At 41.1% G+C, this 14,878-nt stretch overlaps 1 protein-coding gene across 1 annotated transcript in view; it reads right to left on the bottom strand.

Annotated features, from left to right (window-relative positions):
• IQCJ (IQ motif containing J) overlaps nt 1-14,878 on the bottom strand; it is a 164,498-nt gene that overhangs the window by 123,408 nt on the left and 26,212 nt on the right. The gene's annotated exons all lie outside the window — the stretch shown is intronic.

Raw genomic sequence — 14,878 nt, 5'->3', positions numbered from 1 at the left:
GCCTCACCTCTTGTGCCCTCTAATCTGTGTCACACAGGGGCCAAAAACACAGCACCAGTGCCCAGGGTGGTCAGTGGCCAAGCAAATCTGCCCAGGACTTCCAGCCAGGGGTCGTCAACCACTGGCCAACCCACCTTTGTTAATCACCTGTATTTGTCTTGACCTAGCTTTTTGCCTTCCAAGCAGTTTCAGCCCAGGCAGAAATACATACATTAAGGTAGTGGGGAGCTGATCTCTGTTAGCTTAGAAGCATTTATTTTATTTTATTTTTTTACCGAAGTGTAGTTGATTTATGGTGTTAGTTTAGAAGCATTTTTTTAACAGTTGATGATCAAAGTCCTTTCTCAACCAATGGAAGTAAATGCATGTTGGTCAAGACACTCTCACCTAGGTTGAAAGGAAGCCTCAGGTAGCTCCCAGGAGTCATCAGGTGGGCTTATCCAATCCTATCAGATTCCTTACAAGTAAGCATCCCTTAAAAAACAGTCAGCCTTCTGTTTAATTCAAGCCAACTCAGTTCATGTAAATGGATCATTTGTTCAGAACCTACCCTGCTCTGTTTCAGGCACTGGAAATATAAAGATGAATCAAAAATGTTTCTCCCCTTCAAGGAGTTTGTAGCCTTGTAGGGACACAGTCATGCTTGTAACTAATAGGGGAGACTAAAACCAGTGCTTAATAATGACATCAGAAATGTGCTATGACCCCATAAAGAGGACACTGGGAAGAAGAACTAATTCTTACTTAGTATCTATTATGTGCAATGCACTGAACTAGGTGCTTTCATATTCACCTTTCACTTTCATTCTTCACAACAACCCTAAGAGCTAAGAATTTCTATCTTATTCCTTAGAGGAGCAAACTGAGCCTCTAGGAGGTTGAATAACTGGCCTGAGGTCACATGACCATGACTGACAGAGCCAGGATGCCATCTATTCTAAAACCCATGTTTTCCACTGCTGACTTCACACTGCCACGGTTAATTTTTTTCTGGAGGATCAGAATAGTTTCATGGATGACAGGGGTGTCAGAGTTTATAGGTGGGATTTCAACAGAGGGAGACTGAGGAAAGGGCTGTGCAGGCATCAGCAATGAGCCCATCTTTTCTCTCAGCATAAGCTGTTGGGGAAGTTGCCATAGTTGTGGCATCAGACCAGCCCAGTGTAATGAGTCCCGCACTTCTTATTAGTCTCTGCCTCCTATCCTACTCCAGCCTAATTACAATATTGTTCCCACAGCACAGCGGTGGCTCTGCTACACCTGGAGGTCCCCCAGATCGTCTCCTGTGTGTGTCATTATTGCCATGAATCAGGTCCAGATTTGGACTGGCTGGGCCAAATCTGCACCCTGGAATTAGGAGTGCTGCTCTATCTTCCAAGGGTAGCCTGAAGGAACACCTCACATGGTAGAGCAGAGGTTAAGGGCAGGGAATAGGGTCATGTAACAGGGGACTGAGTGTTGGCTATGTCCACTGCCAGCTCTGTGACCTTACCTTTTCTTTTAAATAAACTTTAGATGTTAGAACAGTTTTAGGTCTACCAAAAAATTTCAAATATAGAACAGAGAGTTCCCATATACCTCGCACCCAGTTTTCCTTATCTACACTAGTATAGTTCATTTTATGCAATTAATAAACCAATATTGATACATTCTTATTAGTGAAAACCTATACCTCATTCAGACTGCCTTAGCTTCTACCTAATGTCCTGTTTCTGTTCCAGGATCCCAACCAAGACGTTACGCTACATTTAGTCTCCATGTCTCCTTAGGTTCCTCTTAGCTGTTACACTTGTTCAGACTTTCCATATTTTTAATGACCTTGACAGTTTAGAGGAGGACTAATCAGGTATTTAGTAGAATGTTTCTCAGTTGGGATTTGGCTGGTGTTTTAGGGAGAAAGATCACAGTGGCAAAGCACCATTTTCATCACATCACACCAAGGGAACATACTACCAGTATGACTTACTGATGTTGATGACTGTTGACCTTGACCACCTGGCTGAGGTCGGGTCTGTCAGGTTTCTCCACTATACAGGTACAGTTTTTCTCCCCTTCTCCACAATGTACTCTTTGGAAGGAAGTCCCTATGTGCAGCCCATGCTAAAAAAGTGGGTATTTTGCTTTTTTGTGCCTCAGTTTCCTGATCTGTAAAATTGGGGATAATAGTAGAAAGTATTTTGTAGATATGTTGCACATCTTAAGTTAATACATGCAAAGCATTTAGAACGGTGTCCAGCACAGAATAAATAGTAAATATTAACAACTCCTATTGTCATATTCTTTTTATATCAGCTTCCTCATGGAAAAGTAAACTGGGATAGTCATTCATTCATTTATTCATTCATCCATTTAAGCATGGATGTTTTTAGCACTTGCTATGTGCCAAGCACCGTGCTAGACCCTGGGGCTACTATGTTGAGCAAAAACAAACACATCCCCTGACCTACAGAATAAAGCAATATGTATGTTCATTTGTGTAATAAAGTAATCACACAAATGAACATACACTTCCAAACAGCGAAGAGCACAATGATGAAAAGTCACGTGGTGCTATGAGGGCATGTTGCAGGGGAACCTGCTTACTTCTCTGAGAAAGTGGCAGTTGAGCAGGCAGCTCAAGGATGGAGCCCTGGGGGACACATGATTAAGGAAGCAGCTGTGAGAAGGGAAGTATGACTAGCAGGTAGAGAGTGAGGAGGAGGGCAGATGATTGGAGGCTGGATAGGTAGGCAGGGCCAGACCAGGTGGAGCCTGTGGGTCACACCTTTAGTATTTACCCATAGTAGCCACTGCAGACTTTCAAGAAAGGAGAAATCCAATTCGATATCAGTTTCAAAGAGATCACCCTGGCCACAGGATAGAGTTGGGATTGGATGGGGTCAGAGTAGATGTGGGGAGGTCAAGCTACCGCAGTAATCCACATAGATATGGATATGATGGCAAATCACACCACACAGGTGATCACAAAGATACGAGAAGTGGAAGGATTCCAGAGCACCCAGTTGCAAACTGGAAATGAAAGGGCAGGGAGCCAGAACGATGAAGCATGACTTTAACTTTCTGTCTTGGGGACTCAGATGGCAGGCAGTGATATTTAGGGAAAGTCAAACACTGAGAGAAGACAGATCTGAGACACAGGGTTAGTGAAAGGATGAGGCAAGAGTGTAAAGAGATTGGAGTGCCCGGTGGTGTAGGACCCAACAGGTCACCTGCAGGAGTTTGGACTTCGTACAGTAGAACCTAGGAAACATTTTAGGCTGACTTGTTCCTAACATTCTTATGGCCCAAGTCAAGAGTCTAGACTGAGTTTCTAATTCCATGTGTCTTAAAGATCTTCCTCACCCCACAACTCAAAGACAGGCAACCTCTGCCCTCAACGGGACCCCGCTACTCACCACTGTCACCAATGTCCTTTTAGGTTTCTTAAAAGAACCTGAGGATGGAAGATTAAAATTTACACTTCTCAGACTGTCTGGAGTTTGGCAGTTGAATGCAACGATGTGGGGAGAGTCAGCCCTTAACTCTGGTGTCTAGGCCCCAGCCAGCCTGCTCCTCCTATTCCCACCCCCAAACGACCCTGTGCCACCAAGGACCTCCAGTGCAAGTCTATGGACAGCTCAGCCCACTCATTCAAGCTCCAATCCACTCACCATCACCACCCCCAGGAAAAGCAGCTTCCCTTGACCACCCCACACAGATCCTAGAAGCCAACGGTGTACAAGTGCCCAGAACCCTGCACATCTGCAGGGAGGTCTGTAAAAGGGACACGTATTCCAGGGGACTGGGGTGAACTCTCCTCTCACCTGGGACTTACTTTCTTTCAATTACATTTACCATTAGCACCACTGCTATATTACCTTGAGTATAACGCACTTACTGCCTGTCACATTTAAAATTTACTGTTTTGAAAGAAGGGGGGAATGTCATGCCCTTACCTTTCCAAATCGGATGACTGACTGAGATAAATGCTGCTTCCCTCTAAAAGTTCAAATAAAGGAAAAACCATCATCATAATAAACATCATCACCATTCATCTCAGTGGTAATTACCCATTCATGCGAACCCCCCTCAAGATTTAAACTCTAGTTAAAATGCAGACAGATGAACAGATTGAAGAATGTAGCTTATTTATTTACTTCTAAAGTGAAAGTGTCATTCTGCAATTGAAAGACTTTAAGACAAATCTGACAGCCTAAATTACTCCCTACCAAAGGAAATGGCTTTGATAGAACAGGACATTAATAAACAATCTGGATTTTCCTCATTTATTTTCACGTTATTTATTTGTCATTTCTACTCTGTATTTCAAAAGGCAGCTTATGATAAAAATCCATATACAAAAGCAGATCATTAAGAATGAATAAAAAGATATGAGAAGCTGTTTAGAGGGGAAAAAAAAGAAACAATTTAATCATGAATCTGAAATCAGACATCATTCATATAAGCACTAAATTGGTTCTGAGTTTCCTAGGAGCCAAGGCAAAGAAAGAAAAAAAAATGGGAGGAAGGTCATAAATCTCTCAAAGCCTGCTAAGGAGCATATTCTCAGTTCTTTAAAAGAGACATGCTTTCCCCTGCCACTAAAGTCGTATCAAACAGTGCCTCCAAGTAGCAATGTCAAGGGTTGCAAAAATTTCTTCATTTCATTATTAGTCCTGCACATGATCTAAATGTGCAACAAGAAGACATCTGTGGAAAATAAGCTATTGCCAAACACATGCTTCCCGAAGAACTGGACTATTGTAGGGTTCAATATTAAGCAACTCAGAACATGGAGAGCCAGTGTGCCCTGATGCTGTCTGCCACATGTCAATTGCCTCAGGAGCATCTGATAACCAATACAAGACTGAGCTTTAAGTGCTTGCACTCCTGTTAACTAAAAAGTGTGTTTCAAAAGGTCTATAAAATAGTTAACTAAGAGGAAATACACAATGTAAAAATTTTCAGTCTCCAAGCAAATATGGCTTAATTTATAACACCAATTATAAGAGAGCTCAGCAACCAACTTGAACTCAGACAAAAAAAAAAAAAACCAGGAAAATCATAAGTTATGCCTGTGATATACTCAGCCTAGTAGCATACCAGCCTCCTTTCACCAGGCTGGACTTACAAAGAGACTGAGATTTTTGAATTCTCAAATGGCTGCAGACAGCAATTTTTCTCTTCTTTCTAAGTAGTAGAAAGGAGTCTTCCCAGACTCCTCTGCGGCAATGGCTGGGCATGTTGGTCCTGGGACACAGTTACAGACAAGAAGATACAAGCCAAGTCTACCAGGAGGGGCCTCTGGAGGCTTGCTAAATGGGGGCTCAGCTGACACCTGCATTTTGTTTCTTGCTTTACGTCTTTCATCTTTTTTAAAAGTAAACAAACTGTCTGGAGAAAGATCAGCCATGTGGGGACAATGAGTATAAATCCCAGAGATAAGAACACCGAAAGGAGGGTGGAAAGAGCCTGGGTGCTGATGGCTCCCTCAGGCAGCTCCACCATCCCTGGTCTGCCTCCTCTTGTCCTTCTAATGAAGTGGAAAAAATAAACCCCTTTTTAGTTAGCCACTCCAGTTTTTGTCACAATCAGCAGAACATAATCCCTACTTAAAAAACAGGCATGGACCTACCTCTCTAAATGCCTCCTTCAACAAACTAAACGTAAAAGTGAGATTTCTAGTCCAGGGATACTGGGCAGAAGAGAATCTCCCTTTCAGTGCAGCATCTGTCTGGTGGTAGAAGTGTTGAAGATGTTCACCAAACCTGTTTTCCTCCTCATTCCACAGCTGAGTACATTTTGCATCCTCTCCATGAGATGAGTCCATGTGGCCAAGTCCTGGCCAGTGAAACAGGGAAGTGGTGTGTTGCATAAAACCCTCCCCACCATTCACTGTGCTGGCTTTTTTCCCATCCTCCAGCAGAACATGAAGGAGGACGAGCTCCTGGAAAATGATAGAGCCACACAAAGGAAGAGGCACAGGTCCCCTACCCAGGGGGCAGAGCCCTGCACCCGCTGGAACAGAACAGCAACACACAAGAAGAACTGTTTTTTATGTTAAGTCGCCAAGCGTTTGAGGTTTCTATCACAATAGCCAGCCTACTATAAATGTAACTCCAGGAATGGTCTCCAAAGTGGACGAGGGCAAGCACTGTAGCAAGTACGTAGCTGATCCACGGAGGAGCAGTGAAAAAAGTATTACAGATTCTACTTAGCCACATTTTTAATGAATTTAACCACTTTTTGGCCATTTTTAAATGTGTGTATGTTAGTAAAGTTCTGTATGTATAAACAAATATGCTTATATTGAAATTATGCTCAAAAATGTTTTTTACTGAATGGGATGCAAAATTCTAAAAAAAAAATGTGGATATCATTGTTCGAGGACAGGAGTTTTAAAGCATTTTTAAGCCACAAAACTCATTTTCACATAAGAACTTCCATGTGAGGCCACTACAGAAAACAGGTGATGGCTTTGCTGCTCTGATTAATGAGAGTGGGGGCCCCAAACCCCATCTCTCTCTGCTTGACCCTGGAAGGAACAAGGCTACATAGGGGAAGGTGGGGAAGGCTCGTATTGATGTTTTGTGTAAGATTTCGAGTAGAAAGAGGATCATATTGTTCAATTTTTAAAAACAATTATGCTCTACAGACTCCAGGGAGCAAAGCAATGTTGACAACACTCTAAAGACCTTTATAGTTGACACATCCTAGTCTCCTGTTTCTTGGTTTGAATTGGCCACTTACACACTGATGCTCTTCCTTGAGGATGAAGGGGGCTGGGAGACCTGACCACCTGTCCTTGCTTGATGCTACTGCCAAATTTCTTCACCTTCATCTAAGCTCCAGGAACAGAGCAGGAGGAGGCAGAAAAAGAGAGGAGATGGCAAAGCCAAGATAAAGCGGTATCGTTTCCTGGGCAGTTTGAGAAACCAGGAGCAGCTTCGACGTCCCGGGCTTCTGCTTACAGGTGCACAGAAAGGCCAAGCAGAGGCCATGGTTTCCTCCCCAGTAACCTGGCTCCTCTTTCATCAGGCTGAGAGTGCAAAGGAGCCGAGAATTTAGTCCAAAGAAAGTACTTAAAACCACTTAGAAACAAGAAGTCTTGCGTGAAATTAAACCTGTGTTACTGATAAGTGAGAAATACAAAAGAATTATTGACACACCAAAGAACCCAGAAAATATAGCGCCCTGTTTCTATGGCAAGACCACCCGGAAACCCAATGCATTCAGGGAACACAGGGCCTGTGTCAGCCACTCCTCGACTCTTAAAAATGAGGTCCGAAAATTAACCAGTGTCAATCTGAAGTACACAAACCTCTGACTAATTTCTTCTTTTTCTTCAGGGTGGAGACAAGGAGAAGAAAATAATAACAAAATTACTCCTGGCAGCCAAGTATGGCGTGGAAAGCAATATTAACTACAAGTGTCATCTGACTTTCCACTGTTCCTAGCAAGCTTGTGCTGTCAAATATTTACATCTATTCTTAAACTATCGCTACCTCTTAATTTTTCAATATATAAAAATAAATGTTTTCAACTTTTCCCCCCATTACAGCCATTTGTCTCATACACTACTTCAGGCTCCACCGAGTCAGTACAGTTTATACCGTCAGACATCATTGAGTCGACAGTAGTTAATTAGAGTTGCGAGCCTTCCATCCCTAAGTGCTTTTCCCACCCAGCCCCGCCACTCAGTGGCCCCGGCTTCTGACAGGTACCGATAATGTAATTACTATCTCAGCCATCATATCCAGTACCAAGACTACCCCTTCGTATTGTCAGTGTTTTAAGGGCAGAGCTATCTTTGAGCTCAGTGTTGCTTTATTAAATGAACATAAAGCAACTCAGATGACAATAAAAAGCAACTCGTTAAATGGAATGTCCCTATAAGAACATCCATTTGCTTCTCTGTGACAGATGCTGTCACGAGGTTTATATGTGACTTCTCTTTCTTCTCCTCCCCGTGACTATGTTTGCTGTCCTGATGATAAATCTGCAGTCTACGCTGAGCAGAAGACAAATAGCTGGGGCTTTTCCATTCACCAAGGCTACGGGCCGCATCTGTCATCCTTCCACTTCTGTTTTCCTTTTAATTATCTCACTTCGCTCAGAAACTGGACTTCAAATCATAAGCCTAAGGAGGAACTAGATTTTAATTTACAGAAGCGCTGCTAAATATTTGTGTTCTAAAGGCTATATCTCATAATAAAGATGGAGCCACAGGGCTCTTTAAACCAAATGACAACAATAAACATTTTTCTTTGTGGCATGGTTTTTTGCTTCAAATCAAACCTGAGTTCACCTACAGCCCATCAACCAAAAAGTTATTATTAAGATTGCATTCCCCTTGAACCCTCCTACACTGCTGGTGGGAATGCAGTTTGGTGTAGCCACTGGTGGAAAACAGTATGGAGATTCCTCAAAAGACTAGGAATAGACTTACCATATGACCCAGAAATCCTGCTCCTGGGCATATATCCAGAAGGAACCCTACTTCAAAAAGACACCTTCACCTCAATGTTCACAGCAGCACTATTTACAATAGCAAAGACATGGAAACAGCCTAAATGTCCTTCAACAGATGAGTGGATAAAGAAGATGTGGTATATTTATACAATGGAATACTATTCAGCCACAAAAATGACAACATAAAGCCATTTGCAGCAACATGGATGTCCCAGGAGAATGTCATTCTAAGTGAAGTAAGCCAGAAAGAGAAAGAAAAATACCATATGAGATCGCTTATATGTGGAATCTAAAAAAAAAAAAAAAAAAAGAACATAAATACAAAACAAACAGACTCATAGACATAGAATACAAACTTGTGGTTGCCAAAGGAAGGGGGCGGGGGGTGGGAAGGGACAGACTGGGATTTCAAAATTTGTAGATACTGAGGCATATGCAGAATAGGTAAACAAGATTATACTGTATAGCACAGGGAAATATATACAAGATCTTGTGGTAGCTCACAGCGAAAAAAACATGTGACAATGAATATATGTATGTTCATGTATAACTGAAAAATCGTGCTCTACACTGGAATTTGACACAACATTGTAAAATGATTATAACTCAATAGAAAATGTTTAAAAAAAGATTACATTCCCCTTTTCCAATCTGCCACACAGTAGCCTAAATTAATCACACAGTAGACAGGAATTTTCTTAAATGGGCCATTTCTTCAGGAACTTCTGAGGGTTGACTTAGGCCTCTAGTTGGGGCCAGCTGATCACCTCGGAGGTGGTCCCACTCTGCTCCATCAGGAAAGCGTTCCTCTTTTTCTTATTTTCCCTCCAGCTCTGCAGGTTCTACCCCCGGAGACTAAGGAAGCTAATATTGAGACCATATTAAGACTGTTCAAACAAGCTCCCCCATTCATTAAGCACAAGGTCTGTTCCAAAGCACCCTGACTGTGCTGCCCATAGTTGAGTTGTTCCAGCTCCCTCAGGGTCCCAGCACAGGTATGTGCAAGGCTGTGGATCAGGTCCCAGGTAGATCATAGTGCTGGAGAGATTTCACACCAATTAAGAGAACTGATGGGCCCAGGATCAGCAGGAGGGAGGGGGCAGTTACCATTCCTCAGCATTCTGTCTGGCAGCCTCTGTCAGAGATATTAAAGTCCTTTCAAAGGGGATATATTATTTCTATAAGCCCAAAGGTCTGGGTTAAGTGCTTTCCTTTTATATTTCTTTTCTTTCAAGGGGAAAAAAAAGACTTTACAACTTCCAATAAGAAAGGTGAGTTCATGTTTCAAGAAAATTGATTGAATGAACTCCAGCATGGCAGTGTTGTCAGTGATGTCTAAGAAGATGAAGAAAAATCCAATTTTATGGGTCAGGTTGGGTGATGTGATGCAAAGAGTAAACAAATGGCAGAAATCTGCAGGGTTTGTAGGCTCTAATTTTAGAGATGGAAGGCGCTAAAGAGATCCTTAAATGCAAGCACCAAGTTGGTTAGGGAAGGAAACTGAGTCTGCAACTGGCTCACATTTGCCCAACAAGCAGGTGGCAGAATGAGAGCAAGAACCCAGGGCTCTTGTCGGGTCATTAAGAGTTCAGTAAGCAACTAAGGTATGCAGTAGGCTGTACAACATGGGACTCTGAGGTCCCTCACCCACTCTCCCCCCAAATACAATCAGTATCATAAGTAGGAGCCATTCTAGCATTTCTCCAAATGGACTAATTATATGGTTTGCTTTCAAAGAATTAGAAGAAAAAAGCAAAACTCAAGACCTAATACTGCATTACATTAAAAAATTATAGTGTTATTTAAATATGTATAAATGTAAAACTAAACCTCTTTTATTGTTCTTTTAAGCAACTATCAAACCAGAGCAAATTTTTCAAATTAAATGCAAATAAAACTACAAGACCAATAAAATCCAATTAATAGCCTTCCTTTAATGTGACAAATTTATGTGCTTTTGCCAAAACCGAGTCACCGCTGGGAACGTGCATGTGGTGCTGACTGCTAATGGGCAGGTTCTCTGGGCTGGGCAGACCCATTCCACTGTGTGTGGGGGCTGCCTTTTGGCCAGTTTCTGGTCTTCCTCCTTAGCCCAGACTAGGAAGTTGGGATAATTCTGGCATCAACACAAGCAGGAACACAAGCCCAGTGTTCAGTTACAGGATGGCCCAGAAGATGCTTAGATCAATTTTCAGACTATAGTTGAAAAAAAAAAAGGTGATAATTTTAAAGAGTCTCATAGAACATGCATTGTAACCTCCAGAACACAGCCCCAGATCAGTTTGAGGGATTCTGGTCAATTTATCACTTTTAGTTATTTTTTCATTGTTTTCCATTTAAAATCATAGAATCAGAAGACAAAGCTGGCTCAAATAGAAATATACTCTATATAATTCAATTAAGACAAAGAGTTTTATTGGATAGTTTTATGTCATTCCAAGTTAGAGCATCATTTTAATACTTAAACATGCCCTACGATGAAAAGTACTCCATCCATCTGCTGGTAAGTGATTAGAGGACACTCCCAGTATTCATAAAGGCTTGTCCTAGAGCTTGGTAGAATATGAAAATCATAAATGTAAATCAAAGCTGTGTGGCAGTAACATATAAGCCCCCAGTGAGGGCTAAGCCACAGGACAGGAGCGTCAGCAGCCTGGAGGTCTGCAGCAAGAGCAGTGAGGCCCAGGGCAAACATTTGAAAGTATAACTTGAAAAACCACATCCACAAAGTTTGCTGTAAGCCTCTTCTATTGTCATAAAGGATGTAGTCATTTTCTTATGTAAGTCCTTTACTTTTCAGTGCCATTGTGTACTAATGTCACAATAAAATTCCTTTAACCACAATTCCAGACTGGATGTGTTTTTTTCAGTCTGTAAACAGATCTCAGCTTGATGCAGCAGGTAAAGAGAAGAATATTTATTGTTAAACACCCTCAATTCTCAGATTCACAGTCCTGGGTGTCTTAACACCAGATGCAGCACCACCTTTATCTTTTAGAAATTCAATTGGGTAATCATCCACGGAGCACCCACTGTCTGCCAGGTAGTGTGCTGGGGACACAACTGCAAATAAGGAAGGACAACTCCTCATAATAGTCACAGTCTAGACAAGGAGAGGAGATTGGCTCAGAACCATCAAGGTAGGGCATCTAATGTTACAGCAGGATCAAGCACAAGAGGAGGAAGGAGCACTGAAGAGGAACAAATCATTGTATCTGGGCTGGAGGTGAGAAAAGGCTTTCTAGGGGAAGTGATATTCCAGACAGGCTTTCAAAAAATGAAAAGGAGTTCACTACAAAAAAGACCAACAGATACACATTACTATATAGAAAACAGATAAATGACACTGACCTACTGTAGAGCACAGGGAATTATATTCGATTTCTTGTAATGAGATGTAATGGAAAAGAATCTGAAAAAAATTGTGTGTGTGTGTGTGTGTACACAACTGAATCACTTTGCTGTAGACCTGAAACCAACATTATAAATCAACTACACTTTAATAAAAAATAAGAATTAAAAAAAATTAAGTGGGAGAAGATGCAGAGGAAACAAATGCAAATGGTATAATGTGATGACAAGGATGATACCAGACACACTTCAGAGCTTCTCTTTCACTTAATCTTCACAACAGATTTAGCTGCATTTTACTGATGAGAAATTTGAGCCTTAGGGAGATTCACCTGCCCAAGATCCTACAGCTAATAAGCGGCAAAGCTCAAGTCAAGCCAGGAACAAGATCACAGCCTGTATTTTTCATCCCTCCAATCTTCTGTTGGGAAGGCTATCAATAGTCTGATAGTGCCAAAGCATGAAGTAGAAGGCAGAGAGAAAAAACACATCTGACTGCTAAAGTCCTACATTTCTATCAACATGTATATGGGTGACTATGAAATACAGTAACACCCTCTCAAATGTTGTTGCAAAGGATAGGACTGATGTTTCCTACACAAACTATGTTATTGATGTTTATATGTATTAGAGACCTTTGTTATACCAATCTCTGATTTCATCCTTCTCAGAAAAGGTGGAATTTTTGTTTCTTTGCTTATTTTTGATTTTAAATAATCAAGTGGATGTGATGAATGTCTTCATAAGATGTTCACATGTAAATAAATTCACGAATTAGACAAAATCTTTTATTAGTCCACATGTCCCACTTTCATGTTTAGAAATCAACACACACACACACACACACACACACACACACCAGCTATAGTAAACACAGACTCTTGAGTCCGTCTCTAGAAATCAGTAGAGTAACAGAGAATATGATCTCTTGCTGGAAACAGAGCTTTTAATGGGCAACAAGAACAACTGGTATCTTTTTTGTTGTTGTTAATACAATTAAAAATTGTCTATGGCACTATGGGCTTTCTTGGCCTTTGAGAAATTTTATTTGCTGTTTTTTAAGTTTGGCTCTTTGAGAGTTGAAGTACAGTTTCCTTAGTTGAGAGAGAGTATCATTAATGTAGGCTCCGTAGTAAACCAAGAGTTAACTCTATTGAGTTGTGTAAGTGTGTGATCATTTCCTTATAAATGTCCTGCTCTCCTCAAGTGAGCCCTACAGAAAGGGTGGATTTGCATATTCAAATTACCACAGTTGGAGAAGGGCTTTGTGGGGGAGCTAATCCCTTCTACCCTACCAAAGGGAAAAATCATAACAGAAACAGCAGGCATGGAAACGAGTTTCCATCAACCTACTCAGTAAGTGCCAGGTGCAGGATTCATTCCATTGGGCTTCCACTCAGCTCAAGGCTGCCGTAAGACCAGAGACAGGCAGAAACGCCCATGTCTAAAGACTTCTGGTTGAGCTCAGTGCTTGTCATTGGTAAATTAAGAGCTATTATACCCACCTCACAGAGTTACTAGGAGGATTAAATTAGATGCTGTGTTTAAAGTCTATCACAGTCCTGGACCTGAGAGGCACCCAATACGATTGATCCCAAACCCTTTCCCACACCAGCCCAACTCCCCCCTATCACCTGGTGGAGACTGCCAAACCATAGCATTTTTCATTATAGGGCTTTCTTACAAATCTGAAGACAAAAATAAAAAAAACAATAAAACACAAGGGGTTCATGGCATAATCATTTGATATTTTTGCAACTTCAGATAGTTGCTTCGGTGACTAAGTGGCAGGCATGTGAGGCATGTGAGGGTAGGCCAAGATGACGGGGATTTACTGCTGAGTTCCATCTTGGGGCGTGAAATTCACCAATAAATTACTGCAGCAGAGTTTCATAGCCTAATACATGTATGTAAATCATTGTCTGAGTCTTTTTTTTTTTTTTTTGAAAGACTTGATGTAAGTAACCAAATAGAATACAAAGCATTCTGACAAACAAACCAAAAAACCCTCTCTTTTGCTTTCTTTCCTCATCACCTGTTTTATGTAGGGAAGAAGACACTCCTCTCAACCCCCAAAATTAACACTGAAGAGGCAAAAAAACTGCCTTTACATTTAAGTAAGCAAACCCTATTATAAATTTAAGCTTTTGTCTCTTCTAGTCTTACTGCCATCTAAAATTTTTTATTTTATTCTACAGGATGAGAAAATATTCATGTATGTAGGGAATGAGTGATTAACAAAATCCATGCAAATCAAGTAATTAATTTTAACCAGATCTTCCATATCCTCACTGCTGACAGAAAAGGGGAGCTAGGAAATTTAATCTCAATTTGTCAATATGTACAAGCTCTAAATAAAACAGCAATCACAATGGCAGCTGCTCAGGGTTCCTGGCAGGCACTGATATTATACAAGTTCTCATTTCACTAACTTGAATTAGAGATGGATGTCATCTCCATCAATCCAATTTTAACATTCCTTCCTTGCCTATCAAGTTGTTTTCTAGAAAATTTTTTGGAAAAACCACAGAGGTAACATGCACATTCCCAGTTCACAATATTCTGGAAAGCCATGGTAAGCAGGAGTTGGGGATGACAGCAAATTCTCGGGAGGCAGAAGCCTGTTTTCCCTGTCACCAGTGCCCAATACCTCAACAGCACCCAATGAAAGAGTGAATGAATGAAGACAACCTATCTTGATGGTTTGAAAGGTGAGGCCTTGGGTGCTTAAGCCCTCCACTTACTAGGTGCCTGACCTTGGCAACTGGCTTACCCTCTTTCTGTGTCTCAGTTTCCTCATCCATAAAATGCAGTAATAACAGTACTTAGCTCATAGGTTGCTATGAGGATGAAATAAGTAAATAAATGTAAAGCACTTAGAACAACATCTGATACATCGTAAATGCTTAATAAATTATTATTAATATTGCTACCAGTCTTGTTAATATTACTTCTCAGCTAATTAATATTACTATCAGACTTAGGAGCACCATGCTTAAACAAACTGGACAGAAGGTTCCTTAGCTGGTAGATGGCAATGTTTCAGAAAATAAATTTAGACTTTAAGCATATCAAG

Source organism: Camelus dromedarius, chromosome 2, assembly GCF_036321535.1.
Source record: "Camelus dromedarius isolate mCamDro1 chromosome 2, mCamDro1.pat, whole genome shotgun sequence".
NCBI classification, from domain to species: Eukaryota; Metazoa; Chordata; class Mammalia; order Artiodactyla; family Camelidae; genus Camelus; species Camelus dromedarius.
Note: the sequence above shows the minus strand (reverse complement) of the source record. Positions and strands in the feature narration are given on the sequence as shown.